Consider the following 13,222-nt stretch of genomic DNA (forward strand, 5'->3'; position numbering starts at 1 on the left):
CACCAACCCACTGAATGAACACTTGATCCATGTCCACCTCACGGTCAACACCACCGGATCCACGAAACCTAACCTGCACATTCCTGGCCACTAAGGGGTAATTTAGCAGGGCCAATTCAGCCACCCAACATATGTTTGGACTGTGGGGGGAAAGCGGAACGCCAGGAGGAAAGCCACGTGGACAGCAGTGGAGCAAGTCACCTGGCCAAAGATTACAATGAAGGTGTTAGATTTTGGTGGAAGGTGAGATGGAAGTGAGATGCAGGGAGGTGGGCTTTGGTTGGCCTCTAGGGGAATGAGGGTAATGTGACATTTGAGGGACAGGAGTGATGCGACGGGCACAGAGAGAGTGACTCACGCAAGCTGCCCTGAGGAGGTCATTTATCTTTTTCCTGCCCCCGTCCCAGTACTGCTGGTGAGGCAGGCAACACTCACTGCCTCTGCAACCTTCCCCGACTTTGTTAACACTGGCGGGATTCAGTCTCCGGCCCACCCTGGCGCAGAGGGTCTCCCTCCTCTCCTCCACCTCGTCCAGCATGCAATCGAGCTCTGATTATAAAATCATGGGGCAGGTCTCTGTGAATCTATCTTCTTGGTTAAAATCTTGGCGAGGACTGGGAGGACTGGTGGGGGGTGGCCCGGAGTGTAGGAGATGTCCTGTGTGGCACTATCTGGCAGGTCGGGTGCACGATCGGCCGGAGCAATGTTGTACGACGCCACCGCTGCAGGTCGTCGCCGTGCGCATACGCGGCCACGGACTCGACAATTCTCCACCCGTTTTTGCCGTGGAGGCTAGGCGTTTTACACGGATCCTCCTGACATAGCCTGAAAATCGGAGAATGCAGCCCCTGGTGTCTGAAATTTGTACTGGATATGCTGAGTGGACTGACTCTGGTTTCCTCATTGGTGTTCAGGGAGTTTGATTATTTGGATTTGCCCATATACACTGGGATGATAATACTTGCTCATTTCAATCACTGCTGTTGACATTTCACAATTCACTCAATCACACATGGGGTGGTGAGGTATGGTGTTGATCTACTTTTTGTGGGCAGCACATTTCTGAACACTTTTATTCTGGTGGATATTGTTTCAATTTTCGAATTATTTGTACATTAATAGTTGATACACTCAATGATGCAGCCACTGGTGAGGTTACAGTTAGTGCAGATGTGGAAAATACTTATTACTTTGTTGACGTGATGTGGTTAAGTTCATACCTGTTGTTGAAGTTGCTCCTGTTGTTGACTCTGGAAGGATACAATTGATGATTTAAGTGTTGAGAATACAAAATGATCTTGTTATCAGAGAATGTTCCATGAGACGGGATTCTCCGTTATCCGACGGCAAAATCGGAAAACGGGAGAATAGCATCCGACGCCAAAATTGCTGCAGGCGCCCATTTGATGCATTTCTCTGTCACCACAGAAACGGCGTCAATGCGTTTCACTCCGCACATACAGTAGATACCGTTAGCATATCATTAGCGGGCCCGACCCAGCATTGTCCAGGGCCACAACGAATCTCCGCCTACGATGGGCTGAGGTCCCGAAGGCGTGGTTCACTTGTGCTTTAAGAAAATCAGGAGACCGGCGTCGTGGCTAGTGAGGGAGACAGAGACGAGGTCAGACATGGATAGGAGTGACTGCAGGTTGCTGGCCCGGATTTTGCCCCTGCTTTCTGGGATGGGATTCCCTGTCTGGGCAGTGAGAGAGGTTTATGGGGGAGAAAGGAGATTTGGGGGAAATGCGGGGCGGACCAGTCGCGGCCACTGTGTAGCCCAGTGGACCTGATTGGGTACAGAGGTACGCACCATACTAACAAGTTGATCTTTCACCCCCAGCAGACAATGGATATTGGGACACAACCAGGAATGTTGGTGTTCCTACTGGTGGCTGCAGCCCTGGGAGAAGCCCTGCTGCTATGCGAGTGTGAACTTCTTGAGGAGGAGGAATCAGCAGCAGTTGCGCAGAGTGCAGCAATGGAGCGAGCAATAGAGGAGCGGGAAGCAGAGACACAGGTGGCAGCCATCCAGGTTGGAGAGCCTCATGTGTAGCAGCAGCTCCTGTCATTCGAGGACGTGCCAGATCGGCATGCCGCCGCTGACTCTGGCTGTGCAGAGAGACAGTGCGACTTATCTGCCAGATGATGGCACACCAGCAGGGAAATGGGGGAGCTTACACACTCCCGGTGGCCATCGTCCTGAACATTTACGCCACGAGGTCCTTTCAGGCGCCAAGTGAGGAATTGTCTTAGATCTCACAGACCTTGGTGCACAAGTTCCAATGAAAATGGGGAAACAATCATAACCAGCTGGACGAGTCTCATGCAGGTTATTCCACCCATGCAATTTGGTCCAGGAGGCAACACTTAGTCTCCTCAATGGAGATTCCTGCACTGTGCCTCACTCAGAAGTCTATAAACGGATCATCTATTGTTCAGCGTTTAGACTGGGAACTCTGACCATGAACCTAGGTTAGAATTTGATTGTAATTAACTCCAAGCTTGTTTAAATTGCATTTATTTCAGTGTGCTTGTCTCTTTCTCAATCAGAGTCCCCTATTTCCCGGTTTATACTTGAATTCCCAAAACCAAAGTTTGGATTCATATGATGAATCCCAAAACAGGTATGTGGTACAGCACACACTTATATGAATTACATGCACGCACCACAGAAACGTACAGAGTGAAAATTGTTCTTGATTCTTGCCACCTGTTGCTACCCCGATTCTCCCTGCAGGAACGTTGTACCAGCTACTCCACTCTGATCCCAGTAAAAATGCCATTGGAGACTCACTGGAGAAATTTCTGGGGCTGAGGCCTACTTTAGGCAGGTGTCCCATTTACTTTTGTTATATTACATTGTGTAATATATGTTACTCATTTGCTTCTTTCCAAGATGATCCTGTACTCGATGTTCATTTACACTCCAGGTCTCCAATTAAAGCAAATTGTTTGTTGAGGAACGTTCGCAATAAAACTGCGAGTTTGGTCTCTCTTCACTAACTCAACTAGAGATTAAATTAACAATATTAGACATATCTAAACTATGATTAACTACACCTGCACTCTGAGCTATCTCCCTCTACCTCTGTCTGCTAGTCACACCCAACATGAAGAGGAGGGAACTCGGCTTCAGCTTGTCTTTCTTCCCATCTCTAGTGCTGCCATCTAGTGGTTATCTAGCTGTTACTTCTGTATATTAACCCTTTATATGCATAGAGATATGCAGATCACTACAACTTTCAGAGATGCTGCAGGTTTTAAATTAGTGATGAAGAAATAGTTGAGTTCTGAATGAGTAATTACATGGATATTAACTGACGAATCTTCTAAATTACCCAAGTTGGACAGGTAAAAGTTGACCTCTTTGGTATAGAAATGGGAAACTCTCTTGTTCACAGGAAGAAATATTAATCCAAGATTATGGAAAACATATGTTGACAGAATGTTGTTTTTTACATACTTGTTGTTGAAGTTGATGTTGATGTTGATGCTGTAAAGAAAACAGTTAATGATGTGAATATACAGAATGGAAAATCATTCCATCACTTCTCAATTCAGAATCCCAGTTGTCAAGTGAGTGGGGAACATTGATTTAATGAGGGAGTGCTGAATATATTTGGAAAAGGAAGATCGACCGTGCATGTGCAGCAAAGGTGATAACATGTTACAGGCGATGGTTGATAGAGGAATCATTGTATCTTTACACAGCAAAGTGAATAAACATTTGAAGCAGGGGAAGATACTGGGACCTGGATTAATATCAGAGTAATGAGGATGGATTTAGACAGCTGTTGGAAAAAGGAGCACAGAATCCAATGGGACAATTTGTGCTGATAATTTTTGACTTTAGTACAATTTCACACTTACTCAATGGAAATTTGCTGTACAAAATCAAAGGTTAATTCCGAAATATTGGGTCAAATATTTCCGATTCATGAAATACTGCTGTTGAAAATTGCAACTATGTAGACATTGGGTGGAATTTAATGCCCTCCTCCATGCTGAATTTGGTGGCAGTGCGGCATTTCATCAAGCAGCCAGAGGTGAGTTGTGAGCTCACTGCCTTCCTGCCTCTGCCCGATGAAGTCCATGGTGTGTCAGCTCCTGAATGGCCTCCTCAGCCCACCAGCAACTGAGGCACTTAAGTGGGCAATTCCACTTTGGATTTGTGGGGGTGCACTTATTGAAAGTCATACGGTGTCTGATCACTGGACACAGGATTGGGAAGGGGGGTTCCCTTTGAGAGACATGCCGTTGCGGGCCTAATATTGTCTGACTGCTCGTCATAGAACATAGAACATGGACATTACAACCCAGTACAGGCCCTTCGGCCCTCGATGTTGCGCCGACCTGTGAAACCACTTGAAAGCCCACCTACACTATTCCCTTATCACCCATATGTCTATCCAATGACCATTTGAATGCCCTTAGTGTTGGCGAGTCCACTACTGTTGCAGGCAGTGCATTCCTCGCCCTTACTACTCTCTGAGTAAAGAACCTACCTCTGACATCTGTCCTGTTTCTATCTCCCCTCAATTTAAAGCTATGTCCCCTCGTGCTGGACATCACCATCTAAGGAAAAAGGCTCTCACTGTCCACCCTATCCAATCCTCTGATAATCTTGGATGGCTCAATTAAGTCATTTCTTAACCTTCTTCTCTCTAACGAAAACAGCCTCAAGTCCCTCAGCCTTTCCTCATAAGATCTTCCCTCCATAGCAGGCAACATTCTGGTAAATCTCCTCTGTACCCTTTCCAATGCTTCCACATCCTTCCGATAATGCGGCGACCAGAATTGCACGCAATACTCCAAATGCGGCCGCACAAGAGTTTTGTACAGCTGCAACATGACTTCATGGCTCCGAAACTCAATCCCTCTACCAATAAAAGCTAACACACCATACGCCTTCTGAACAACCCTCTCAACCTGGGTGGCAACTTTCAGGGATCTATGTACATGGACACTGAGATCTCTCTGCTCATCCACACTGCCAAGAATCTTACCGTTAGCCCAGTACTCTGTCTTCCTGTTATTCCTTCCAAAATGAATTACCTCACACTATTCTGCATTAAACTCCATTTGACACCTCTCAGCCCAGCGCTGCAGCTTATCTATGTCCCTCTGTAACTTGTAACATCCTTCCGCAGTGTCCATAACTCCACCGACTTTAGTGGCATCTGCAAATTTACTCACCCATCCTTCTACGCCCTCCTCCAGGTCATTTTGTAAAAATGACAAACAGCAGAGGTCCCAAAACAGATCCTTGTGGTACACCACTAGTAACTGGACTCCAGTCTGAACATTTCCCATCAACCACCACCCTTTGTCTTCTTCCAGCTAGCCAATTTCTGATCCAAACTGCTAAATCACCCTGAATGCCATGCCTCCGTATTTTCTGCAGTAGCCTACCGTGGGGAACCTTATCAACTGCTTTCCTGAAATCCATATACACCACATCAACTGCTTTACCCTCATCCACCTGTTTGGTCCCCTTCTCAAAGAACTCAATAAGGTTTGTGAGGCACGACCTACCCTTCACAAAACCGTGTTGACTATCTCTAATCAAATTATTCCTTTCCAGATGACTATACATCCTATCTCTTATAAACCTTTCCAAGATTTTGCCCACAACAGAAGTAAGGCTCACTGGTCTATAGTTACCGGGGTTGTCTCTACTTCCCTTCTTAAACAAGGGGACAACATTTGCTATCCTCCAGTCTTCTGGCACTATTCCTGTAGACAAGGATGACTTAAAGATCAAAGCCAAAGGCTCAGCAATCTCTCTCCCTAGCTTCCCAGAGAATCCTAGGATAAATCCCATCTGGCCCAGGGGACTTATCTGTTTTCACACTTTCCAGAATTGCTAACACCTCCTCCTTATGAACCTCAAGCCCTTCTAGTCGAGTAGCCTGAATCTCAGTATTCTCCTTGACAACACTATCTTTTTCCTGTGTGAATACTGCCAAATAATATTCATTTAGCACCTCTCCTATCTCCTCGGACTCCACGCACAACTTCCCGCTACTCTCCTTGACTGGCCCTACTCTTACCCTCGTCATTCTTTTATTCCTGTCATATCTATAGAAAGCTTTAGGGTTATCCTTGATCCTACCTGCCAAAGACTTCTCATGTCCCCTCCTGGCTCTTCTTAGCTCTCTCTTTAGGTCCTTCCTAGCTACCTTGTAACTCTTAAGCGCCCTAACTGAACCTTCATGCCTCATCTTTACATAAGCCGCCTTCTTCCTCTTGACAAGTGTTTCGACTGCTTTAGTAAACCACGGATCCCTTACTTGACCACTTCCTCCCTGCTTGACAGGTCCATGTTTATCAAGGACACGCAGTAGCTGTTTCTTGAACAAGCTCCACATTTCCATTGTGCCCATCCCCTGCAGTTTTCCTCTCCATCCGATGCATCCTAAGTCTTGCCTCATCGCATTATAATTGCCTTTCCCCCAGATATAACTCTTGCCCTGTGGTATATACCTATCCCTTTCCATCACTAAAGTAAACGTGTCGAATTGTGGTCACTATCACCAAACTCCTCACCTACCTCCAAATCTAACACCTGTCCTGTTTCATTACCCAGGACCAAATCCAAAATGGCCTCGCCTCTCATTGGCCTATCTACATACTGTGTCAGGAAACCCTCCTGCACACATTGGACAAAAACGGACACATCTAAAGTACTCGAACTATAGCATTTCCAGTCAATAGTTGGAAAGTTAAAGTCCCCCATAACAACTACCCTGTTGCTTTCGCTCCTATCCAGAAGCATCTTTGCAATCCTTTCCTCTACATCTCTGGAACTTTTCAGAGGCCTATAGGAAACCCTAACAGGGTGACCTCTCCTTTCCTGTTTCTAACCTCAGCCCATGCTACCTCAGTAGACGAGTCCTCATCAAACGTCCTTTCTGCCACCGTAATACTGTCCTTGACTAACAATGCCACCCCTCCCCCTCTTTTACCACTTTCCCTGAGCTTACTGAAATATCTAAACCTCGTCACCTGCAACAACCATTCCTGTCCCTGCTGTATCCATGTCTCCAAAATGGCCACAACATCAAAGTCCAATGTACCAACCCATGCCGCAAGTTCACCCACCTTATTCCGGATGCTTCTGGCATTGAAGAAGACACACTTTAAACCACCTTCCTGCCTGCCGGTACACTCCTGCAACTTTGAAACCTTACTCATGACCTCACTACTCTCAACCTCCTACATACTGGAGCTACAATTCAGGTGGCCAAGCCCCTGCTGAACTAGTTTAAACCCTCCCGAAATGCATTAGCAAATTTCCCCCCCAGGATATTGGTACTCCTCTGGTCCAGGTGTAGACCATCCCATTTGTAGAGGTCCCACCAACCCCAGAATGAGCCCCAATTATCCAGAAATCAGAAACTCTCCCTCCTGCACCATTCCTGTAGCCACGTGTTCAACTCCTCTCTCTCCCTATTCCTCGTCTCGCTAGCACGTGGCATGGGTAACAACCCAGGGATAATAACTCTGTTTATCCTAGATCTAAGTTTCCACCCTAGCTCCCTGAATTACTGCCTTACATCCCTATCCCTTTTCCTACCTATGTTGTTGGTACCTACGTGGACCACGACTTGGGGCTGCTCCCCCTCCCCCTTAAGGACCCCAAGGATGAGCCATCATTACAGAGGTTGGCATTTAATGAGCACGGCCTTCTGGAACAGAGACTGTGCAGGGCACTCACCCCTTCTCAAGACGATGACCAAAACTCTCATCACCGACAATGAAGTCTTTCGAATAATTAATGCACATTCTTCTGATTAATAAAGTTATTATTTTACTAACATGAGAAGATATACTTATTAGCAATACTAAATAATCCTGTGATTTTTAATAGTGAATGCAAATTATTGAGTTCTGAAATCCACCGTCATTCTCATTGCAATGAATTTGTTGTGAGGTGAATGGGAAATCATTCAATTTATATTAGCAATTTGATACCTGTTGTTGTTGGTGCCATTGTTGTTGTTGCTGCAAAGTAAAGATTTGGAAGTTTGAGTGAGGGGAATATTGCGCAACTACATCATATTTCAGTGAGAAATGCTGATATGAGGTAAACCAAGGTACCTGCTCACAAAGACTCTCCACTGAATCAGAATCATACAGTGCAGAAGGAGGCCATTTGACCCATCATGTCTGCACCAACCCTCTGAATGAACACTTGATTCATGTCCACCTCACGGTCAACACCACCCGATCCGCAAAAGCTAACCTGCACATTCCTGGCCACTAAGGGGTAATTTAGCAGGGCCAATTCAGCCACCCAACGTATGTTTGGACTGTGGGGGGAAAGCGGAAAACTAGGTGGAAAGCCACGTGGACAGCAGTGGAGCAAGGCACCTGGCCAAAGATTACAATGAAGGTGTTAGATTTTGGTGGAAAGTGAGATGGAAGTGAGATGCAGGGAGGTGGGCTTTGGTTGGCCTCTAGGGGAATGAGGGTAATGTGACATTTGAGGGACAGGAGTGATGCGACAGGCACAGAGGGAGTGACTCACGCAAGCTGCCCTGAGGAGGTCATTTATCTTTTTCCTGCCCCCGTCCCAGTACTGCTGGTGAGGCAGGCAACACTCACTGCCTCTGCAACCTTCCCCGACTTTGTTAACACTGGCGGGATTCAGACTCTGGCCCACCCTGGCGAAGAGGGTCTCCCTCCTCTTCTCCACCTCGTCCAGCATGCAATTGAGCTCTGATTCTAAAATCATGGGGCAGGTCTCTGTGAATCTATCTTCTTGGTTAAAATCAGGATGTTTGGGGAGTGGAGAGCATGTAAGCAGCTCCAGCTAGTCAGAATCTCCAGCACCAATTTCAGACCCAACTAATCGGTTGTCAGGGGAATGGGATTTCCTCCAAATTCTCAAGGGTAGAGTGCTGGACTTGTTGTATCTCCTGACTCGTTTCCCTAATAAAGTCCCAAAGGAAATGCGAGCCAGCTATCATAATGCGAAGGTAGTCCGACGAATTTCATAAAAGATTTTCCTTCAGTAAAACAACAGTATCTGCGCGAGACACGGAACATCTCACCGGGTCATGTTTCCATTCTAATTGGCTCTGCTGTGGCCAAACTTTTATCCTCATACTGGGTAACTTTACCTGCCCTCAGCAGGGGAGCACAAATTCCAAAGTTCATGGGTAAACAATCATCTCCAACTGGACGAGTCCCATGCAGATTATTCCACTCATGCAATTCGGTCCAGTGAGCAACACTTTGTCTCCCAAATGGAGAATCCTGCACTGTGTCTCCACCCAGAATTCAGGAACTCAATCATCTAACTTAGGTGGGTGTCCCATTTGCTTTCAGAGAGGCTGCAGGGTTTAAATCAGCGATGGAGGAAGAAGTCGAGTTCCGAATCAGTAATTGCCTGAATATTAACTGAATAATCTTCTAATTTACCGGAGTTGGATAGGTAAAGGTTGACCTCTGTGCTTTAGAAATATTGGTTAGGCTGCAAAGTAATATTTTAATGATGATGATCAATCTTAATTTGAGCTCTTTTTAAGACTGATAAACACCATTGTTACATATGTTTTAAAATTCCATATCTGTTGTTGAAGGTGCAGTTGTTCCCAATGCTGGACTGGATACAGTTGATGATGTCAGAGTAGGAAGCATCAAAATGATCCATTTTTATCAATGGAAAATATCAATAAACAAGTTATTGAAAGTCAATCCTTTCATTTTAACTGAATTAATTTTGTTCTTGATTAACCTCCAGTTATACCTCAATTCGTATTCATTTCATAAGTTATTGAATTTTTAGGTAATATTACAAACAAAGCATCTGTATGTGTATAAAAATATTGAAGCTGGAGAATATAAGCACCGTGATAGCACAGTGGTTAGTCCTGTTGCTTCACAGCGCCAGGGAACCAGGTTTGATTCCCGGCTTGGGTCACTGTCTATGCGGAGTCTGCGCGTTCTCCCTGTGTCTGCGTGGGTTTCCTCCAGGTGCTCTGGTTTCCTCCAACACGTCCCGAAAGACATGCTGTGAAGTAATTTGAACATTCTGAATTCTCCCTCTGTGTACCTGAGCAGGTGCCGGAATGTGGCGACCAGGGGCTTTTCACAGTAAGTTCATTGCAGGGTTAATGGAAGCCTACTTGTGACAACAAAGATTATTAGTTTCATTTATTAACAGCATGTAATGCAGTGAGAAGTGGCAGCTTCTGAGCTAATGTTATACTGATGGGAGCAAGATTTTCAATTGGTAGCTTCTGATGGAAAGAGTTTAGCTTTTTGATCAATTTCTGCTCATCAGAGTTGTCACTCATATTCTGCTGATTTCTGTGATCAAGGAACCGGGAGTTAAAGTGAAGAATGATGCTGTGGGAATAGGGAAGAACATAAGAACATAAGAACTAGGAGCAGGAGTAGGCCATCTGGCCCCTCGAGCCTGCTCCACCATTCAATGAGATCATGGCTGATCTATTGTGGACTCAGCTCCACTTTCCGGCCCGAACACCATATCCCCGAATCCCTTTATTGTTCAAAAAACTATCTATCTTTATCTTAAAAACATTTAATGAAGGAGCCTCTACTGCTTCACTGGGCAAGGAATTCCATAGATTCACAACCCTTTGCGTGAAGAAGTTCCTCCTAAACTCAGTCCTAAATCTACTTCCCCTTATTTTGAGGCTATGCCCCCTAGTTCTGCTTTCACCCGCCAGTGGAAACAACCTGCCCACATCTATCCTATCTATTCCCTTCATAATCTTATATGTTTCTATAAGATCCCCCCTCATCCTTCTAAATTCCAACGAGTACAGTCCCAGTCTACTCAACCTCTCCTCGTAATCCAACCCCTTCAGCTCTGGGATTAACCTAGTGAATCTCCTCTGCACACCCTCCAGTGCCAGTACGTCCTTTCTCAAGTAAGGAGACCAAAACTGAACACAATACTCCAGGTGTGGGCTCACTAACACCTTTTACAATTGCAGCAGAACCTCCCTAGTCTTAAACTCCATCCCTCTAGCAATGAAGGACAAAATTCCATTTGCCTTCTTAATCACCTGTTGCACCTGAAAACCAACATTTTGCGACACATGCACTAGCACACCCAGGTCTCTCTGCACAGCAGCATGTTTTAATATTTTATCATTTAAATAATAATCCCTTTTGCTGTTACTCCTACCAAAATGGATAACCTCACATTTGTCAACATTGTATTCCATCTGCCAGACCCTAGCCCATTCACTTAGCCTATCCAAATCCCTCTGCAGACTTCCAGTATCCTCTGCACTTTTTGCTTTACCACTTATCTTAGTGTCGTCTGCAAACATGGACACATTGCCCTTGGTCCCCAACTCCAAATCATCTATGTAAATTGTGAACAGTTGTGGGCCCAACACTGATCCCTGAGGGACACCACTAGCTACTGATTGCCAACCAGAGAAACACCTGTTAATCCCCACTCTTTGCTTTCTATTAATTAACTAATCCTCTATCCATGCTACTACTTTCCCCTTAATGCCATGCATCCTTATCTGATGCAAAAACCTTTTGTGTGGCACCTTGTCAAAGGCTTTCTGGAAATCCAGATATACCACTTCCATTGGATCCCCGTTATCTACCGCACTGTTAATGTCCTCAAAACATTCCACTAAATTAGTTAGGCACGACCTGCCCTTTATGAACCCATGCTGCGTCTGTCCAATGGGAAAATTTCCATCCAGATGCCTCGCTATTTCTTCCTTGATGGAGGGTGGTGGTTTCACCGTAAGGGCTCTTTCTTTTCCATTTATAGCATATTTGGAAAACCAAGGATAGGGGGCATTAGACTGTGAATAGGAAAGCGATTGATAGTGGCTGAGCAGAGTGCCAGATTAATGAATGCATTCACTTTTATTGTTGTCTGCACTTGCGAGCCAACACCCATTTTTGTATGATGTATGTTGATGTCCCTTCTCAGGGACTGTCAGTTGCAGCTACCAGATAAGTGGATAGACTGGGGTACGGTGTTATTCAGGCAACTAATACTAAAGAAGAATTGAAGCCTGTTTAGCCTATTCGTTGATTCCAACAGTTCAGTGACCATTTGTGCACGAAATTCATCATGTTGGATTTGCAAAGCACACAAAAATATTTTCTTCATCGTGGGAATCCTGACTGCTGCAGAATAGGAACCTACCATATTAATATTGATCTGACTACAGTCTTCTTTTGTTACAGTGTTGAGATTGAGCTGGGAAAAAATCTTCCTCTGTGCAACATAATCTGATAAGATTTTACGAATTTGCCTCATTTGAATAAAGTAAAATTAAAATATTCCTTACTTGGCAAAGTGCCTCCAACTGGACTTTCAGCTGAAAGACATAATTTGAACCAAATTGATCAATTGAATGACAAATGTTCAACATTACAACGATGAATTTATGTCTCAAGAATCACTGGAGATGAAATGCTAAGAATGGGAATGCTAAATGATGATTCCATCAACTTTTAGTGAAATTCGCATGTTGTCAGGTGGCGATGAAAAGATTCAGCCCTGTGTCTCCTGCATGACAATGATCGTAACGCTTTAAATTAATACATTCCCATTGGTGTTTCAATCGAAAACTCCAGGCCAATATATGAGGCTTTTTAAACCATCTTCATTCTGAAGACATTGCTGAATGCATATTGTCACTTTCATACCTGTTGTCAAAGTTGATGGGATTGTTGTTGCTGAAAGGCAAGTAACTCAAGATGTAAGTTGGGAAAATATAACATTTTCAGTTGAAGATCTCCCTAGTCAACTCAACAGATGAGATTTTATAACCACAAATTTTAGACTCGTTGGTTGGAAGCTGGAATATAGCCCAGGAGAGTTGGTCAATCACAGTAAAGACGTTTAGTGTTTAGGACTGGCTTTTAGGCCCAGATTCCAAAAGAACAACCTTCTTTTGAATTGAAAATCTCGACTTTGCAGTTAGGTGCATCCTCGGGAAAATCTAGGTTGTTTGCATGAGGTCATGACTTGGCCAGACTACCCGAACTGGTGCTGGAGTGTGGAGATTAGGGGATTTTCACAGTACTTCATTTCAGTGTTAAGCCAACTTGTGACACGAATAAAAATTGTTACCACAAGAACATCCTGTTTACCCGCCCACCCAATTACTATTTAGGACCCCCCTCAATCCTGTTGGAATCGAAGCCAATATAAATAAAAACATGAACAAGATTATAAACCTTGTCTACTTTACCT

At 44.7% G+C, this 13,222-nt stretch overlaps 1 long non-coding RNA gene across 1 annotated transcript; it reads right to left on the minus strand.

Moving 5' to 3' along the window:
* Nucleotides 1–1,220: 1,220 nt before the first annotated feature.
* Nucleotides 1,221–12,344, minus strand: LOC140384873 (uncharacterized). Its single transcript, XR_011933184.1, has 4 exons — nt 12,312–12,344; nt 7,981–8,010; nt 3,467–3,496; nt 1,221–1,250 (listed from the first exon to the last, which is right to left on the minus strand). It is a non-coding gene; the product is annotated as an uncharacterized lncRNA (long non-coding RNA).
* Nucleotides 12,345–13,222: the final 878 nt, after the last annotated feature.

The sequence above is a fragment of the Scyliorhinus torazame genome, chromosome 10 (genome assembly GCF_047496885.1).
Source record: "Scyliorhinus torazame isolate Kashiwa2021f chromosome 10, sScyTor2.1, whole genome shotgun sequence".
NCBI lineage: Eukaryota > Metazoa > Chordata > Chondrichthyes > Carcharhiniformes > Scyliorhinidae > Scyliorhinus > Scyliorhinus torazame.